This window comes from Dermacentor variabilis, unplaced genomic scaffold (assembly GCF_050947875.1).
Source record: "Dermacentor variabilis isolate Ectoservices unplaced genomic scaffold, ASM5094787v1 scaffold_13, whole genome shotgun sequence".
NCBI classification, from domain to species: Eukaryota; Metazoa; Arthropoda; class Arachnida; order Ixodida; family Ixodidae; genus Dermacentor; species Dermacentor variabilis.
The window spans coordinates 26,624,690-26,639,498 of NW_027460291.1; positions in this window are offsets into that span (position 1 = coordinate 26,624,690).

Sequence of the window (14,809 nt, forward strand, 5' to 3'; positions counted from 1 at the left end):
AGTTACAATAATGTCTGGGACCAGAGGAAGCGCCAAAACTTGTCCCATTAAGATTAAGTATACGCGAAACTGCGTCACATGGCCGAGCTGCTTTTCGCTAACTGCGCCACTACGCCGAGCGCGGGCTCTGCGCTTGAAAAGTACCCCAAAAAGTAGCGAAATCAGTTACAAGAATGTCTGGGGCCAGAGGAAGCGCCAAAACTTGTCCCATTAAGATTAAGTATGCGCGAAACTGCGTCACATGGCCGAGCTGCTTTTCGCTAACTGCGCCACTACGCCGAGCGCGGGCTCTGCGCTTGAAAAGTACCCCAAAAAGTAGCGAAATCAGTTACAAGAATGTCTGGGGCCAGAGGAAGCGCCAAAACTTGTCCCATTAAGATTAAGTATACGCGAAACTGCGTCACATGGCCGAGCTGCTTTTCGCTAACTGCGCCAGTACGCCGAGCGCGGGCTCTGCGCTTGAAAAGTACCCCAAAAAGTAGCGAAATCAGTTACAAGAATGTCTGGGGCCAGAGGAAGCGCCAAAACTTGTCCCATTAAGATTAAGTATACGCGAAACTGCGTCACATGGCCGAGCTGCTTTTCGCTAACTGCGCCACTACGCCGAGCGCGGGCTCTGCGCTTGAAAAGTACCCCAAAAAGTAGCGAAATCAGTTACAAGAATGTCTGGGGCCAGAGGAAGCGCCAAAACTTCTCCCATTAAGATTAAGTATACGCGAAACTGCGTCACATGGCCGAGCTGCTTTTCGCTAACTGCGCCACTACGCCGAGCGCGGGCTCTGCGCTTGAAAAGTACCCCAAAAAGTAGCGAAATCAGTTACAAGAATGTCTGGGGCCAGAGGAAGCGCCAAAACTTGTCCCATTAAGATTAAGTATACGCGAAACTGCGTCACATGGCCGAGCTGCTTTTCGCTAACTGCGCCACTACGCCGAGCGCGGGCTCTGCGCTTGAAAAGTACCCCAAAAAGTAGCGAAATCAGTTACAATAATGTCTGGGGCCAGAGGAAGCGCCAAAACTTGTCCCATTAAGATTAAGTATACGCGAAACTGCGTCACATGGCCGAGCTGCTTTTCGCTAACTGCGCCACTACGCCGAGCGCGGGCTCTGCGCTTGAAAAGTACCCCAAAAAGTAGCGAAATCAGTTACAAGAATGTCTGGGGCCAGAGGAAGCGCCAAAACTTGTCCCATTAAGATTAAGTATACGCGAAACTGCGTCACATGGCCGAGCTGCTTTTCGCTAACTGCGCCACTACGCCGAGCGTGGGCTCTGCGCTTGAAAAGTACCCCAAAAAGTAGCGAAATCAGTTACAAGAATGTCTGGGGCCAGAGGAAGCGCCAAAACTTGTCCCATTAAGATTAAGTATACGCGAAACTGCGTCACATGGCCGAGCTGCTTTTCGCTAACTGCGCCACTACGCCGAGCGCGGGCTCTGCGCTTGAAAAGTACCCCAAAAAGTAGCGAAATCAGTTACAATAATGTCTGGGGCCAGAGGAAGCGCCAAAACTTGTCCCATTAAGATTAAGTATACGCGAAACTGCGTCACATGGCCGAGCTGCTTTTCGCTAACTGCGCCACTACGCCGAGCGCGGGCTCTGCGCTTGAAAAGTACCCCAAAAAGTAGCGAAATCAGTTACAAGAATGTCTGGGGCCAGAGGAAGCGCCAAAACTTGTCCCATTAAGATTAAGTATACGCGAAACTGCGTCACATGGCCGAGCTGCTTTTCGCTAACTGCGCCACTACGCCGAGCGCGGGCTCTGCGCTTGAAAAGTACCCCAAAAAGTAGCGAAATCAGTTACAAGAATGTCTGGGGCCAGAGGAAGCGCCAAAACTTGTCCCATTAAGATTAAGTATACGCAAAACTGCGTCACATGGCCGAGCTGCTTTTCGCTAACTGCGCCACTACGCCGAGCGCGGGCTCTGCGCTTGAAAAGTACCCCAAAAAGTTGCGAAATCAGTTACAAGAATGTCTGGGGCCAGAGGAAGCGCCAAAACTTGTCCCATTAAGGTTAAGTACAGTCGCGATCAATTTGAAGGTGATCACTCGAGCGGCGACCAAAACTAGGAGCAGCGCTACGTTACGTTATCACCGTCGGTCGAGAGGGAAACATCAGATAGCTCCCCCCTCTCTCTCTTTTGGTGTTCCCTGAAAAGCTGTCACTCCCGTCACTGTTCACGCCATAACCTGAGAATTCATTTCGATTGCGTTATGAGCTTTTACACAGAGGCGTCATTGTTAGCCAAGATAGACATGAGGAAGCGACGCACAGAGATCACTGCCATGAAAGGGAAACAAACACCAAAATGTGGCGAGTTGTTCTATGGGGTGATGGTTGCAGCCTGGAAGAGCATAATAGGGGAAGAAGGCAGCGCGAAACTGCGTCACACGGCCGAGGTGCTTTTCGTCACAAAGCCAGGTGTGGCGAGCGTGCCCCAATACTACTGAAATAAGTTACAATAATGCTTGGGCTCACAGAAATAATAATAATAATATTTGGGGTTTTACGTGGCAAAACCACTTTCTGAATATGAGGCACGCCGTAGTGGAGGACTCCGGAAATTTTGATCACCTGGGGTTCTTTAACGTGCGCCTAAATCTAAGCACACGGGTGTTTTCGCATTTCGCCCCCATCGAAATGCGGCCGCCGTGGCCGGGATTCGATCCCGCGACCTCGTGCTCAGCAGCCCAACACCATAGCCACTGAGCAACCACGGCGGGTGGGCTCACAGAAAGCGTGGCAAACATCCCCCAGTACGACTAATTACCTCAAATTACCTGGGCCTGGATGGCGGAGCTGTGTTTTTCGATAACTGCGTCACTATATAGGTTCAGCTTTGTGCAGAAAGCCTAAATGTGCTTGAAGTGTGTCGCATACTGTCAAACAAAATTCCTCACCTTGCTGCATTCGAGTAGTGCAGCGGTGCCATGTAGAAATGCAGACGGAACGCTAGAGAACGCCGGGAGTCCCAAAAACGGGCTACATCTAAAACAGACGGGTCGCCAAGCGCGCGAGCTTAGCATGCGCCATCGGTCTCGCTCGCTCCGTTGGCATGTCTGGTGCATGACGTATGCGCGCGCGTCTGGAGTGCCGCTAGTTTGTTGCTACGCAACGCAAGAAAAATAAGTCGCAAAGTATAAGTTCATTTACACGCAAAACGTTTTTAGTTTTAGTGGGAAAGAACAATAAAAAAATAAAACGTTGTCTGTAAGTTCATTTCACATTCTTTTTTTCCGATGCTCGCGTCACCTAATGGATGGAGTTGACACTAGGCGTGACGCGTTTGCTGTTGTCAGTTTTTGCCGAGTGTCCCCTCTTGTTGAATTTCTTGCTTCATGGAAGCGCCGTGTAAGGGCAAATGTTCTGCGACACGGGCTCCTGAACGCTTACCGGTGGAAACGGCCGCGGCCGTACTGTGCGCTGCAGGAGCCGGAGTTCAGGCGTACACTCTAAGAACAGTTTACACCCTTTGGCTTGCCCCTTCTGCCACACAAAAATAATCGTCATCTGCCTCGATGCGTTTCCTTTCTTTATCGCTGCAAGCCCGGAACTTTCCAGTGACGAACGGCACGCGCGTTATCAGAAGGGGCACTCCAAAGGGTGTAAGCTGTTCTATGCTGATAACGCGCGTGCCATTCGTTACTGGAAAGTTCTGGGCTCGCAGCGATAAAGAAAGGAAACGCATCAAGGCAGATGACGATTATCTTTGTGTGGCAGAAGGGGCAAGCCAAAGGGTGTAAACTGTTCTTAGAGTGTATGCGTGACCATACTCTAGAGAAAGACATCTATGAAGGATGGACACTCCCATATCGCCGAGCGGCCGAACTGAGTGCAGCATGCCGAGCGGCTAGCAATAAAATCTGACCCACAATTCCGGTTTCGAATTTGGCGGCGCACGTTTTGAACCTAGCAGGTACGCGTTACTCCGGCTGTGCTGAACGGCGCGGCATTTTTTTTTTGTTGCTTCTACTGCTCCACTGGGCGCTGTCTTGCTGGGGAATCACTTTTTTTCTACTTAGTAAAATAAATATGGCTGCTAGCAATCTTTCCGAACCTTCGTTGAATCTGTCCTGTGTGCAACGCGGAATTTCAAAAAGGAGACGCAGGACGCCTTGTGAAAAAGAAGTGTTTATTTTGCTCTATGTAAATACTCATTCTGTATTTTCGATGCGTTCGTTCAACGTTGTGGCACCGGCTAAGTAGCAGTAGTTGCCGTACGAAGCTCTACCGAACGGCTACAGCTGAAAAAAGTAAATTGCAAGCATGGTTCGTTTTGCTATTTAGACGTAATAGGAAAACTACGTGTAGAGGGGAAAAGTGCAAAAGTGGTGAATGGGCGACAATACATACAAAGTCAATACGCTTTCACAAACATGGCATAAAAGACATGCCATTCATTCCAAAGAACATCATACATCAAATATGAAGAAAGCATCTGATTTCCAAGCACTCCCCGGTTCCAAGGCCTTATTTCCAGCCATTTAAGAGCACAAGTACAAGGGTGACTGCACGACTTCGAGAAAACTTGGCTTCCGCCGACGCGATGGTATGCGACGTGCACAGTGGCTGCTACAACACAGGCTCCCAGCCAGACCCTACTAGACGCTCGCAGAATGGCTTGTGCTGGCACTGAAGAGAACTGGGTGGGTGCAAAGCCTGTTTTCAGTCTTTTAGAAGACGGAATTTTCGAGTTAGAACATCCTGCTGTCTGAGCTCCTCGGCGTTTGCGCGTTCTATCGGCGCAACCAACAAAATCAAGTGTTATCGCTCTTGGCAATTGCTAGCCGCGTTCTCGAGAAGCGTGAATACGGAAATAACGTATATGTTGCTAGGGTAGAGATTAAGAAATTGACGCAGAAAATCTTCTGGGAGATGTCTAAGTATGCGCAAGCATTGCGCCACTTACTCATCTCCACGCAGCTCGGTGTCACTATTAAGGTTATGAAACTTCATCCGTCCACTAAGAACGACAGCGCTGCGTCCACTAACTGCTGCGGACGGTGGCGCAAGGTGAATTGATGACGCAAGCAAACTACTGCAGATGGCGACACCAGATACGCTGATAATGCGCTGATCGTTATAATGCGTTATCGCGTGGTAGCGCCTTTTCCATTCGCGTCGGACCATTATGAACCGTGGCCAACCGTACTCCGGTGGCGGCTGCGCATGGCATGGCCGCGCGGTCCCTATCTTGAAAGTTATATGCGATGTGTACAGAGTGCGCCGAGTGCTGATAGCTTCGTGTGCGCTGTGTTGTTGCCATTTACTTCGCGTTGACGCCAGAGGCAGCACGAAGGTCAATTACGGGTCGTCTTACGGGACGGACGGACGAACGGGTTTTCTCGTTTAGTAGGCATAGACACGTTTACGCATTCAAATATAAGATGTTGTTTATTAAGGTCATTTAACATTTTTTTGTGATGCTCGTGTCAGCTAACGGCTGGCTTAAATACTAGCGTGACGGATTTCCTGTTGCCAGTTTTTCCCGAGTGTCCGCTCATTATGAATTTCTATGCCGCTATCCTGACGCCCCCACCTCTCCCCCCGCGCCCCGTTCCTACAAGAGCGCGCATTTCCCTGCTTCCGCATTGCACTCGCGAGAAGGCGCCTCCGCATGAATCACCCACCCTGTTCGGCTCGCATTCGTTCCCTCACACCTTCAACATACTGTGCGCGGTCGCGATGTTGTCGCACTCACACTTTATAAGCAACGTTAAGCAACGACGATGACGGTGCAAATTCGCCTGGGGTGTTCATGTAATTGCTATCACAATAAAAACATACACGTTCATTATGTAGTGGTTAGAGCGCTCCTCTGTTATGCGGTGGTGTCGGGTTCAAATTCTGCTGAGTGTTGTGCACATATCAAGTGAAATACCATGGCGTGCAGATGTACGAAGCCTTGGGTACTCGGCATGTCGCGAATGCCCTGTGTAGTAGAGAATAAATAAACCGTTGACGTGCACACTTTTTTGAGGGCAGCTTACGCTATCGGCCGCTTAGTAGGCGCCGTTATTTTGAACTTACTGTATAATAATGATCCAATTCCAGGTGGGCGCTCGCTACGCGTCCTTATGTTGAAAGTTTGTGCATCATAAGTATATCCCGTTTATACGGCGCGCTCCTTCGCAAGTGTCCTGATTTTGAACTTTAATACTACAGAGAAAAGTCCGGCTAACCAAATGGGCTGCTTATTTGCGGGTGACGTACCTAGTTTCCGCTTATATTGCGAGAAGCATATGCTCGGGTCACATAGTAAGCGTGAAGTCTGATTTTTTCTCCTGGATGTACTGCACTCTTTTAAGCAATATTTCAGTGACAATGTGCGTGTTGCAATAAGGTTCAGCTCCCTGCCATACCACTGAGAAAACTTCGAAGTCATTATCCAAGAATATTTAAGATTTAACCGCCCTGAATGTCGGGCCCATTACCACCATTCATCAAGCGAAGTATTTGTAGTCAGCTGGATTCATGCACAGCCTGTCACCATATAATGTTTCTCAGAGCAATGCTTTCCATCGTGTCAGTACACCATGGAAGCAATTAGGCTTCTTCGATCATGCACCTTAGGTTTTTAACAGGTTCTTGATGGTTCATCATCATTGGCATGGCTTCGCCCACTGCTGGGCAAAGGCCTCTCCCATGTATCTAAAGAAAACTGGCGTATTACTCCTGAGACGCTTCGAAAGGGAAGCTATGGAAGGCAACCGGTGATATAAGAAAATCAGCTCACCCAGACCTTCCAGTGAGTGCCACAGATTTGCTGGCACAGACCAAGGACTTTTTTATTCACTTCTGTACGAGATTTCTCCGTCTTCCGGCCGCGGTCCGGATTTATGCGCATAGTGCTGTTTTTTGGATAGAGAAAAGTCAAAGGCCGGTTACCAGTGTGTAACGCGAAATTGAGCGATAGCTACTAAATTTGCTTCACAAATATGGGTGCGAGAGGTTAGGTTTCTGAGGTACACAATGCTTTCTCCGAGTAACCTCGGGATATTTTGGGAATAAACGTCGCAAAATATATGCACACTTTGCATTAGGCCGGCATTAAAAAGCCTGTGTAATATTTAATAAAGCTGATTGCTGCAAGAGTTGATGTAACCATAGTAATCCAGGTAATTAGTGCGTTTACCATCATCAGTGTGAGCACAAGTTGAAGTTTCCAACAGGTGCTTGATGGTTCATCATCAATGGCCGGACTGCACCCGCCGCTGCGTAAAGGCGTCTCCCATGTCTCCAATAAACCTGGTCCCGTGCTGGTTGCGGCCCATGTTACCCCACATACTTCATATCACCCAACTACCTAACCACCTGCTATGCTTGACTTCTAGTTCAGTTTCATAGTCCAGATAGCAGTCACTACCTGCCCCAAGTAGATGTACTACTGCGAACCAGTATTCTCTTACGAGACTTTTGAACATTAGTTTTCTGCATATTAATATTTAGAGCCGCCATTCTACTTTGTCTGTCTAATTCAGGAGTCATGCTCTGCAATTAAACCCCTCAGTTACTAAGCAAGGCAACATCATCAGCAAATCGCAAGTTACTAAGGTATTGCCGGTTAACTCTTATCCCCAACTGTCCCCAAACTAGGGCTCTGAATATCTGCTGAAAACACACGGTGAATAGCATTGGAGAGATCGTACCTCCCTGCCTTGATGATTAGTGTATCCAAATTCTATACCGGGGAGAGTGAAATAAAGATGTCCTTTTCTACAATGGACCATTCCATCTGGCATGTAGAATTACTACACAATGCCGATTTTTGCAAAGATGAAAAGGGAATGTGCAGGCTGTGTTTGAGATAGAAACGCAACAAAATCTGTGTCTCTGTAAATAGAAGTGAAGCAGCAGTTGCACGCAATACCCACAGCTGTTTGTTTTTAATGAAATTGAGCTGCAGATTTGTACATGAACAACCCTGAAAGTAAAAATGATGCATGCACTGTTAGGTGCATCTCAGATGCTAGGTGCCCGATCTGCACATGACCAAAGCGATGTTTAAGGACTGCATAGCTAAACACTAAACATAGGAACGATGCTAAACAAAAGCATGCCGAAGTTTTCTTACATTTACTTTCTGTATATTCCAACCAAATCAGCAGCACTGCCTTAACTTTTCAAAGTTCAAAAACCTAATTGTCAATGAATGAACAGAATTGAAGCTTACCTTTGGCAAATTCCAGGGTGCAGCAAGTTAACACTGGCATCAAAGCAAATGTGAAGGCAAAAATAGGCCGCAAAGAGCATCGTGAGGGCACCATCAAAATCTGGAGCTGAAGCCACAGCATGTCGATTAATGAAGATCGTGTATTCTTCCGGAGGCCAAATGTCATCTCCAGGAAAGCACCAAACAAAGAAGACGTGGTGAACAGCATAAGCTCGTTATTTCCCAATTTTCAAATAATCTAAATCAGCCATGACAGTGTACCTAAAGCTTCCTAGTGATACAGATATTAGAAATCCCGCTACTTCGAAACCAGACTAGCTATCTGCGAGTAACGTCAACTGCCTGCTAGTTTCTCAGGAAAATAGACTGCCTGCCCCAGCTCAAGGCAGGCCACAGCATAGCAATAAATAAGGATTGTCACAAGCACACTGAATTCATTGACAACTAGCAGGCGCATAGGATTAGATTGCCATTTATCCATCATTACTCAATATTGTGTTACTCGACACAGTGACAATGCTGGTCGTACGTGCCAAAATATTGTGCTTTTAAGTGTACAAAAGATCACGAGTAACGTGCATAAAAGGACTGTGTTTATATCATAAAACATGAGTCAGCTAGGCCTTTTTGCAATTTTTATGCACAGCGGAGAAATTAACTTGCGCAACTGAAATACCCTATGCTTCAGAAGGAAGTCTCGAACCTTTAATATATCATCTAATGCAACCAAGAATAAACCTGTGAATTCGTATGATGTTACTCATAGCACAGGAAAAGGTTTATTTTAAGTTACACAAGTTGACTGCAAATTAACACTTTCTTGTTTCACCAATTCACTGCACATTTTTTAAAATGCATTTTAGACCCTGAATACATCAGTTACAATGTGTACAATGTTCGAAGCATATTAGTAGCCAAACTGCCATAATTATAGTGTTCTGCTATTGATTCTTAGCTCAACCATGCACAAAATAGGCCAAACACTCAGGTTTTGCTGTCTGCATCAAATGGTATTTTCTATGCAAAGAAAGAATTTCTAATGCTAATGTTTTCGTTCTTATCAAAATTATGATAAACGTACCTGATGCAATGATACATGGACACAAAGGAAGGTCTGGTCCATTCTCGATATCTACAGGAGTAAGACACACCTAAAGATGCATAAAAGTGCCAAAGATCAGCATTTCACGGTATACAAATGGATGTTGCAGTGAAGTCGGGCATTCCTATCCGCAGATTGCACGTGGAAATCTATCAGAATACCACTTTTGGGCAGACACTAATGTCGATAAGTATTACAAGGACTGGATATACATTCAAACAGGCTAACATCTCTCCTGAGCAGTAGCCCGTACCGCTCTTCTACAAACCATGAGATGATTAGGAGCAATATTCGAAGCAACGTTGACTGCCTCGGTACTGGTAGAAGTGAATTGCATGCACTCATGATCTTGTTGTTCTTGTACCTTTGCCTTTAAAAGAAGTTCAGAAGAGTAGTCATCTTATCTTTGAGCACTTGCTGCCCATCATAAACGTCCGTACCAAGCAGTGCCTGAAAGTGGCCTTGAAGGCCACTGGAAGTGAACAGATAAGGCCAGCTCCGCTTCAGCTCCAGAATCGGTGTGCCCGCCTCAATGTGTTGAGCCCATGAGCACATGCACTTCATCCTCATTTGAAATCCCCGTTTGAAACACAGTCCGAAGAGAAGCCTTTTCTCTTTTCTGCATACCTTCATCCTCGGGCGATATTCGCTTTTCTTTGCATCCAATATCACTGCTCCTCTGTTGAACACGTGCCATTTGTGGCACACTTTATACGGGACCGACTATCCTCCCTTTCTACATTATCCAGGCGCCTTACAAGCTGGTTCAGCAGAGAATTCGTTGCCGCTCCCAATTAGGCCACTACCAAAAATGTCCTTGAAAGTATCAGGATACGTTTCCGCAATGTTCTTTGCAATAATCACAAGGTGCTTACGTAGTGGCTTTGGACAAACCTTTTTCGCTTGGTCAATTACCACACAGACGATCTTGTGGCGGCCCGTTGGCGTTGCACGCTTTTTTGTGCGACAGATGTGCACAGTGCTCTTGGCATATCAATCCGGGGTACTACAAATGTGTCAGCCCAGTCTGGATTTAATATGGGATTTGTCCCTGCTGCCTGCTGAAGAGCTGTGTTCTTTAATCTGTCAGAGGGCTCGAACTCAGGCTCTTTATTTGCCAAAGCTGCTGCATTCGGACCTGTGCACAAAATGTGTATACTAATTACGGAATTATCCATTTCATGAAATTTTTATAATGATTTTATGAAGAGCGGATTTTGTTTTATCAAACTGCATCCCTTCAGTAATGACAGTAGGCGCTGCGGGTTTACTCTGAACAAAGAAATTGAGTGAACAAATACTGTACTAATTTTAAAATACTTAATCTAGAATCTGTAAATAATCGTTTTCATGTATATGCAATGTTATAAACCTTATATCATATGTGCATGCTCATACACACTCAGTAAAACAAGTAAGAAAGAACTATGCAAATATTTACAAGATGCCCCTGTTTTTCTACATATAGGAATTACCAAAAACTAGTTTTCAGAGAGCACCGTAAAAGTGGATTTCACAACGTGTAAAAATTGTGTATTACCTCACATGCTGTTATGCAGCTACCATTATGCAACTGACTAATTGCAGTTACAGCTTATAATTTAAACACACACACTTGCGAGATTTGTACTGAATAAGAAAATATTGGGATGAGGACTGATCTGTAGGTAACACTATACAGCTTCCTTAACACACAGTTTGAATACTTTGCGCCAAGCATCATATTTCTTAAACCGCATGTTTCCAAATATAATCAGCTTGGGTTTACTCAGTCATAGTCTTGTTACTCTCAATGATATAACATCAACATATGATGAAACATTGCGATGTAGACCAACTTTAAATGAATTATACATGAACATGCAAGAGACAAATGGCTTGCCTTTTTCCTAGCAACGTGTGATCAGCTTCCGGGATTGTATTGGCCTGATGACATCCAAGGGATCCTGGTCTATCAGAAAACTCAAGTCACTGCAGCACTTGACACCGACGTCCACATATTTGGCCATCACTTTTTGCAGTATCTCAGCGTCTTTGTTTGGCAGGGCCTCAATCCTTTTGCGCTGAACACTCTCCATGTTGAGAAGGCACCTTGGGCTTGAGCACGACGACTTTCTTCTCGAAGGCTTCATGAAGTGGCAGGGGATAATAATCAGCAAGGCAATCAATGTTCAAACACACTGTAGTTATTTGTCGCACATATGTAATAGCAGTGGACGAGGGGCAAAAAGCTCGTGTGAGATTGCCTTATGACAAATAAAATGTTTTTTTTCTGCACAATCATGACACTGATTCAGCAAAACAAAGCTGTCCACCTGCGCAATATGGTACCATATCTCTGATTGAATGTTATGTGCCTTTGTGCACGACCTCCTTGGTTACGAACGAATTTTTTGGGAGTAAATCTAGACGGGCAAAGGCACTCTTGCATACATACATGCACTGTAGTCCGCAGCACAAAATGGAATGCAAGAGTTGAATGAAATATCGGGACCAAAATATGCTTCAGTGTGCATAAATGCATGAAAAAGCTGGTGTTTTTCAGCTAGTGTCTTGACGCCAGATATGATATTCTTGGCTGACCGTATGCTGTTTTTGAAGTATGAGTGCTTACTTTCGAACCGAAGAGTCCGCACATTCACTAATGGGTTAAAATGCAGCAGCATGCTGGCATAATGAACCATGTAGTGGCGTCCTGGCTTCAGTATATCTGAAGGAAACAGCTCATGGTCTGCCAAGTGCTCCTGAATCAGCACTGCCATGTACGCCGCATTCCCTTCTGTAACAACTGGTGCCAACAGAATGTCTGCTATATTTCTTAAGGTCAGGTACAAAGCCCGAACTGGATCACAAGCTTCGACCCTGTGACCGATCATAAGGGGAAGACAGCAAAACGGTACCCAAGTCATCACAGTTTCGCAACCTATCTTGTTGCCATCGACATTTACCTCGCAGGGCCTGCTTCGTGCGTGAGCTCCTTTGTAGCCGAACTTGTTAATGCAGTAATTAAGGTATTGAGTGCTGACTGAGTGCTTCTGCTTTCTGAAATAGTTAAGGAACAATGCAAAGTAATCCGCTATTACACCTTCGAAAAGATCATGTGTTATGCATGGTGGAAGACCAGGGTTAGAAACATGAAAATATTTAGGCTTGTTGAAAATGCTGCTGATCTTTACGGCCTTAAATGGCGTGCAACTTTTCCGGGGTACCGAAGAGGTAGAGTTTGCATTGAAACTCAGAACGGGCTATTAAGCAATACCTGCAAAAGTAGCTTGGTTTACTGAAGCTTTCACTCAACCCACCTATGTAGTGGGACCCAAGGCTATCGCTCAGAACTGCCAAAACTGTGCCCTTAACCTGGCGACCATTGAATGCAATGCCCTTCGTCTCAAGTAGTAATATGACACTAATGAATGGCTCAAATACTTTATCCTGACCAAAGTATTTCAGGTCGGATTCCAGGCGTAATATTGCTGGCTGAACGTTGTCAGCACTGGATCGTTTGCGTTTCCTGATGTTTACAAGCGTGTTGTAAACCAAAACAATTTTGTGCTGCTTTCTAGCAGAGCCCAAGGGATTAACCAATTCAAAAGCTTCTTGGTAAAGCAAAATGTGAATATCCAACTTGTCTGCAGTGAGCTTACTCTGCTTGAAAATCAGCCCGTCTGTTACATCTGCAAGTTGACTTTGAGCAAATGAGTGCTGCATGTCGTATAAGTACTCCTCAGTTTGTGCAGTGTACAAAAGTGCTTTGAGTGTCTCCAAAATTGGTGCATCCTGAAAGTCCTTTCCGGAAGCGGTTATCACCAAGGTGCACTTTTCTAGGGGAAATGTAAGCAAACATAGCCCTAAAATAAGCTTCAAAACTAGCAGCGACTTCCAGTACATTAGTTGTGTCCATTTTGCCTTCCAGGGTTTCCTGCAATCTAGCATTTATGTATTTCCAACTTTTGTCATAATATTACTGCACGTCCATAACTATAGTTTGCGCGGCGCTTGCTGGGACGATAAGCTTTGATTCTAGTTTGAGATAAAGCGTGGAAAGTACACGTTCAGTTGAATCTTTTAAGCCTTGGTGTGCTGCATCCTTAACAGGAGCAGCAGGCCCTGTCATCTCACTCTCGTGAACCAGGCTGGCCACTTCACCTTCACGTGCTGAAGGAACCAACAGTTCAACAGCCTACACACCTAGCTCGGTTTGGCTGCATAATTTTCGCCCTGAACATGTGATTCCTCAACAAATCACCCGGAAAAGAGGACTTCAACAGTGTTACGTCTTCGTAATTTCTAATAGGACACTGAACATGCACTTCGGAGCTCAGATGTCCATACAACTGTAGCATAAGCATACTTCCGCTATGAAAAGCTTCCGAACATTCTTTCACACGGCAGGTAAATGAAAATTCAGTCCAAAGTCCCTGACTTAGCCTCCTTGCCTGTGCGTCCCTTTGGTGCTTCCTAAGCACATGACACCGCAAAAAAGCGTTAAGTCGCGATCTTTTTAAGTGTGAACACGGGAGTACGTGGCTTTCTGTATTTCCAGCGCAGTTAGGCGGCGCCTCAGACATCTGTGAACATGCGCGGCGAGAGTAGCTTGCTCTCGCGGGCATCACGTCATCGGAGCGCCCGCTTGTCGTCTGCTAGAAGGGCAGACAGATGCTTTTTTTTTGCCTCGGTGGTCACTCCATTATGAAAAAAACACAATCCAGATGTTTCCGGTTCAAACGGTGCGTTTCTGGTGCTTACGGTTACCGTAGTTACTTGGAAATCGTTACCTAGGCTTCTTGTTTGTTATTTTCTTCCGGGCTCTTTTAGTCCCACAATGCAGGAAACAGGCTACGGAATACAAACTTGACCTTTTTTTGTACTTTTGACAAAATATTTAAACACTTAGAGAAGTAACAGCTGTAAACTGCAATTATTTGCTGTTTCAATTTCGTTAACATTTTGTCACATCCCCCTTTACAGCAAGCAACGCTGCCATTCTAGACGGTAGTGAAGAGTACACGCCAGGTACCAATTTATTCTTTCCTCTATGATGCTCCATCTCTTGGCAACCAACTACCCACAGCTCTCAAGCGTGGCCGAATCAATATGGTGCTACAACATGGCTGCGTTTATGTGCCCCCTACATTTACGCATGTGTTCATATAAGCACCCTTGGCCGGTCAGCGGAGCAGATGAACCCTACGAGTTTTAGGTGCTGTTACTCAACCTTCGCAGTGTGCACCCACGAAAGGTCATGCGTGAACACAAAATCAGAATCTGGGAAAGCGGTATGGGTGTAGAGAAAAGCACGTCGTCCAAGATTTCGCTACAGCAGCTCTGCGAATTAAGAGCGCCCTCCATGAGGTGCAGAGGCCCGAGACCATGCCTTGACACCGCGCCCCACGTGTCCACGCAGGTGCGTCCACTCGCGGCGACTTCTTACACATTGGCTGACTCGTAACTGCATAGAAATAATTTTAAATTCAGTCCTTCACACAAAATAAAGTCCGTTCATAAAGACTTCGTGCCATGTCCCTCTTACTCGCCGCA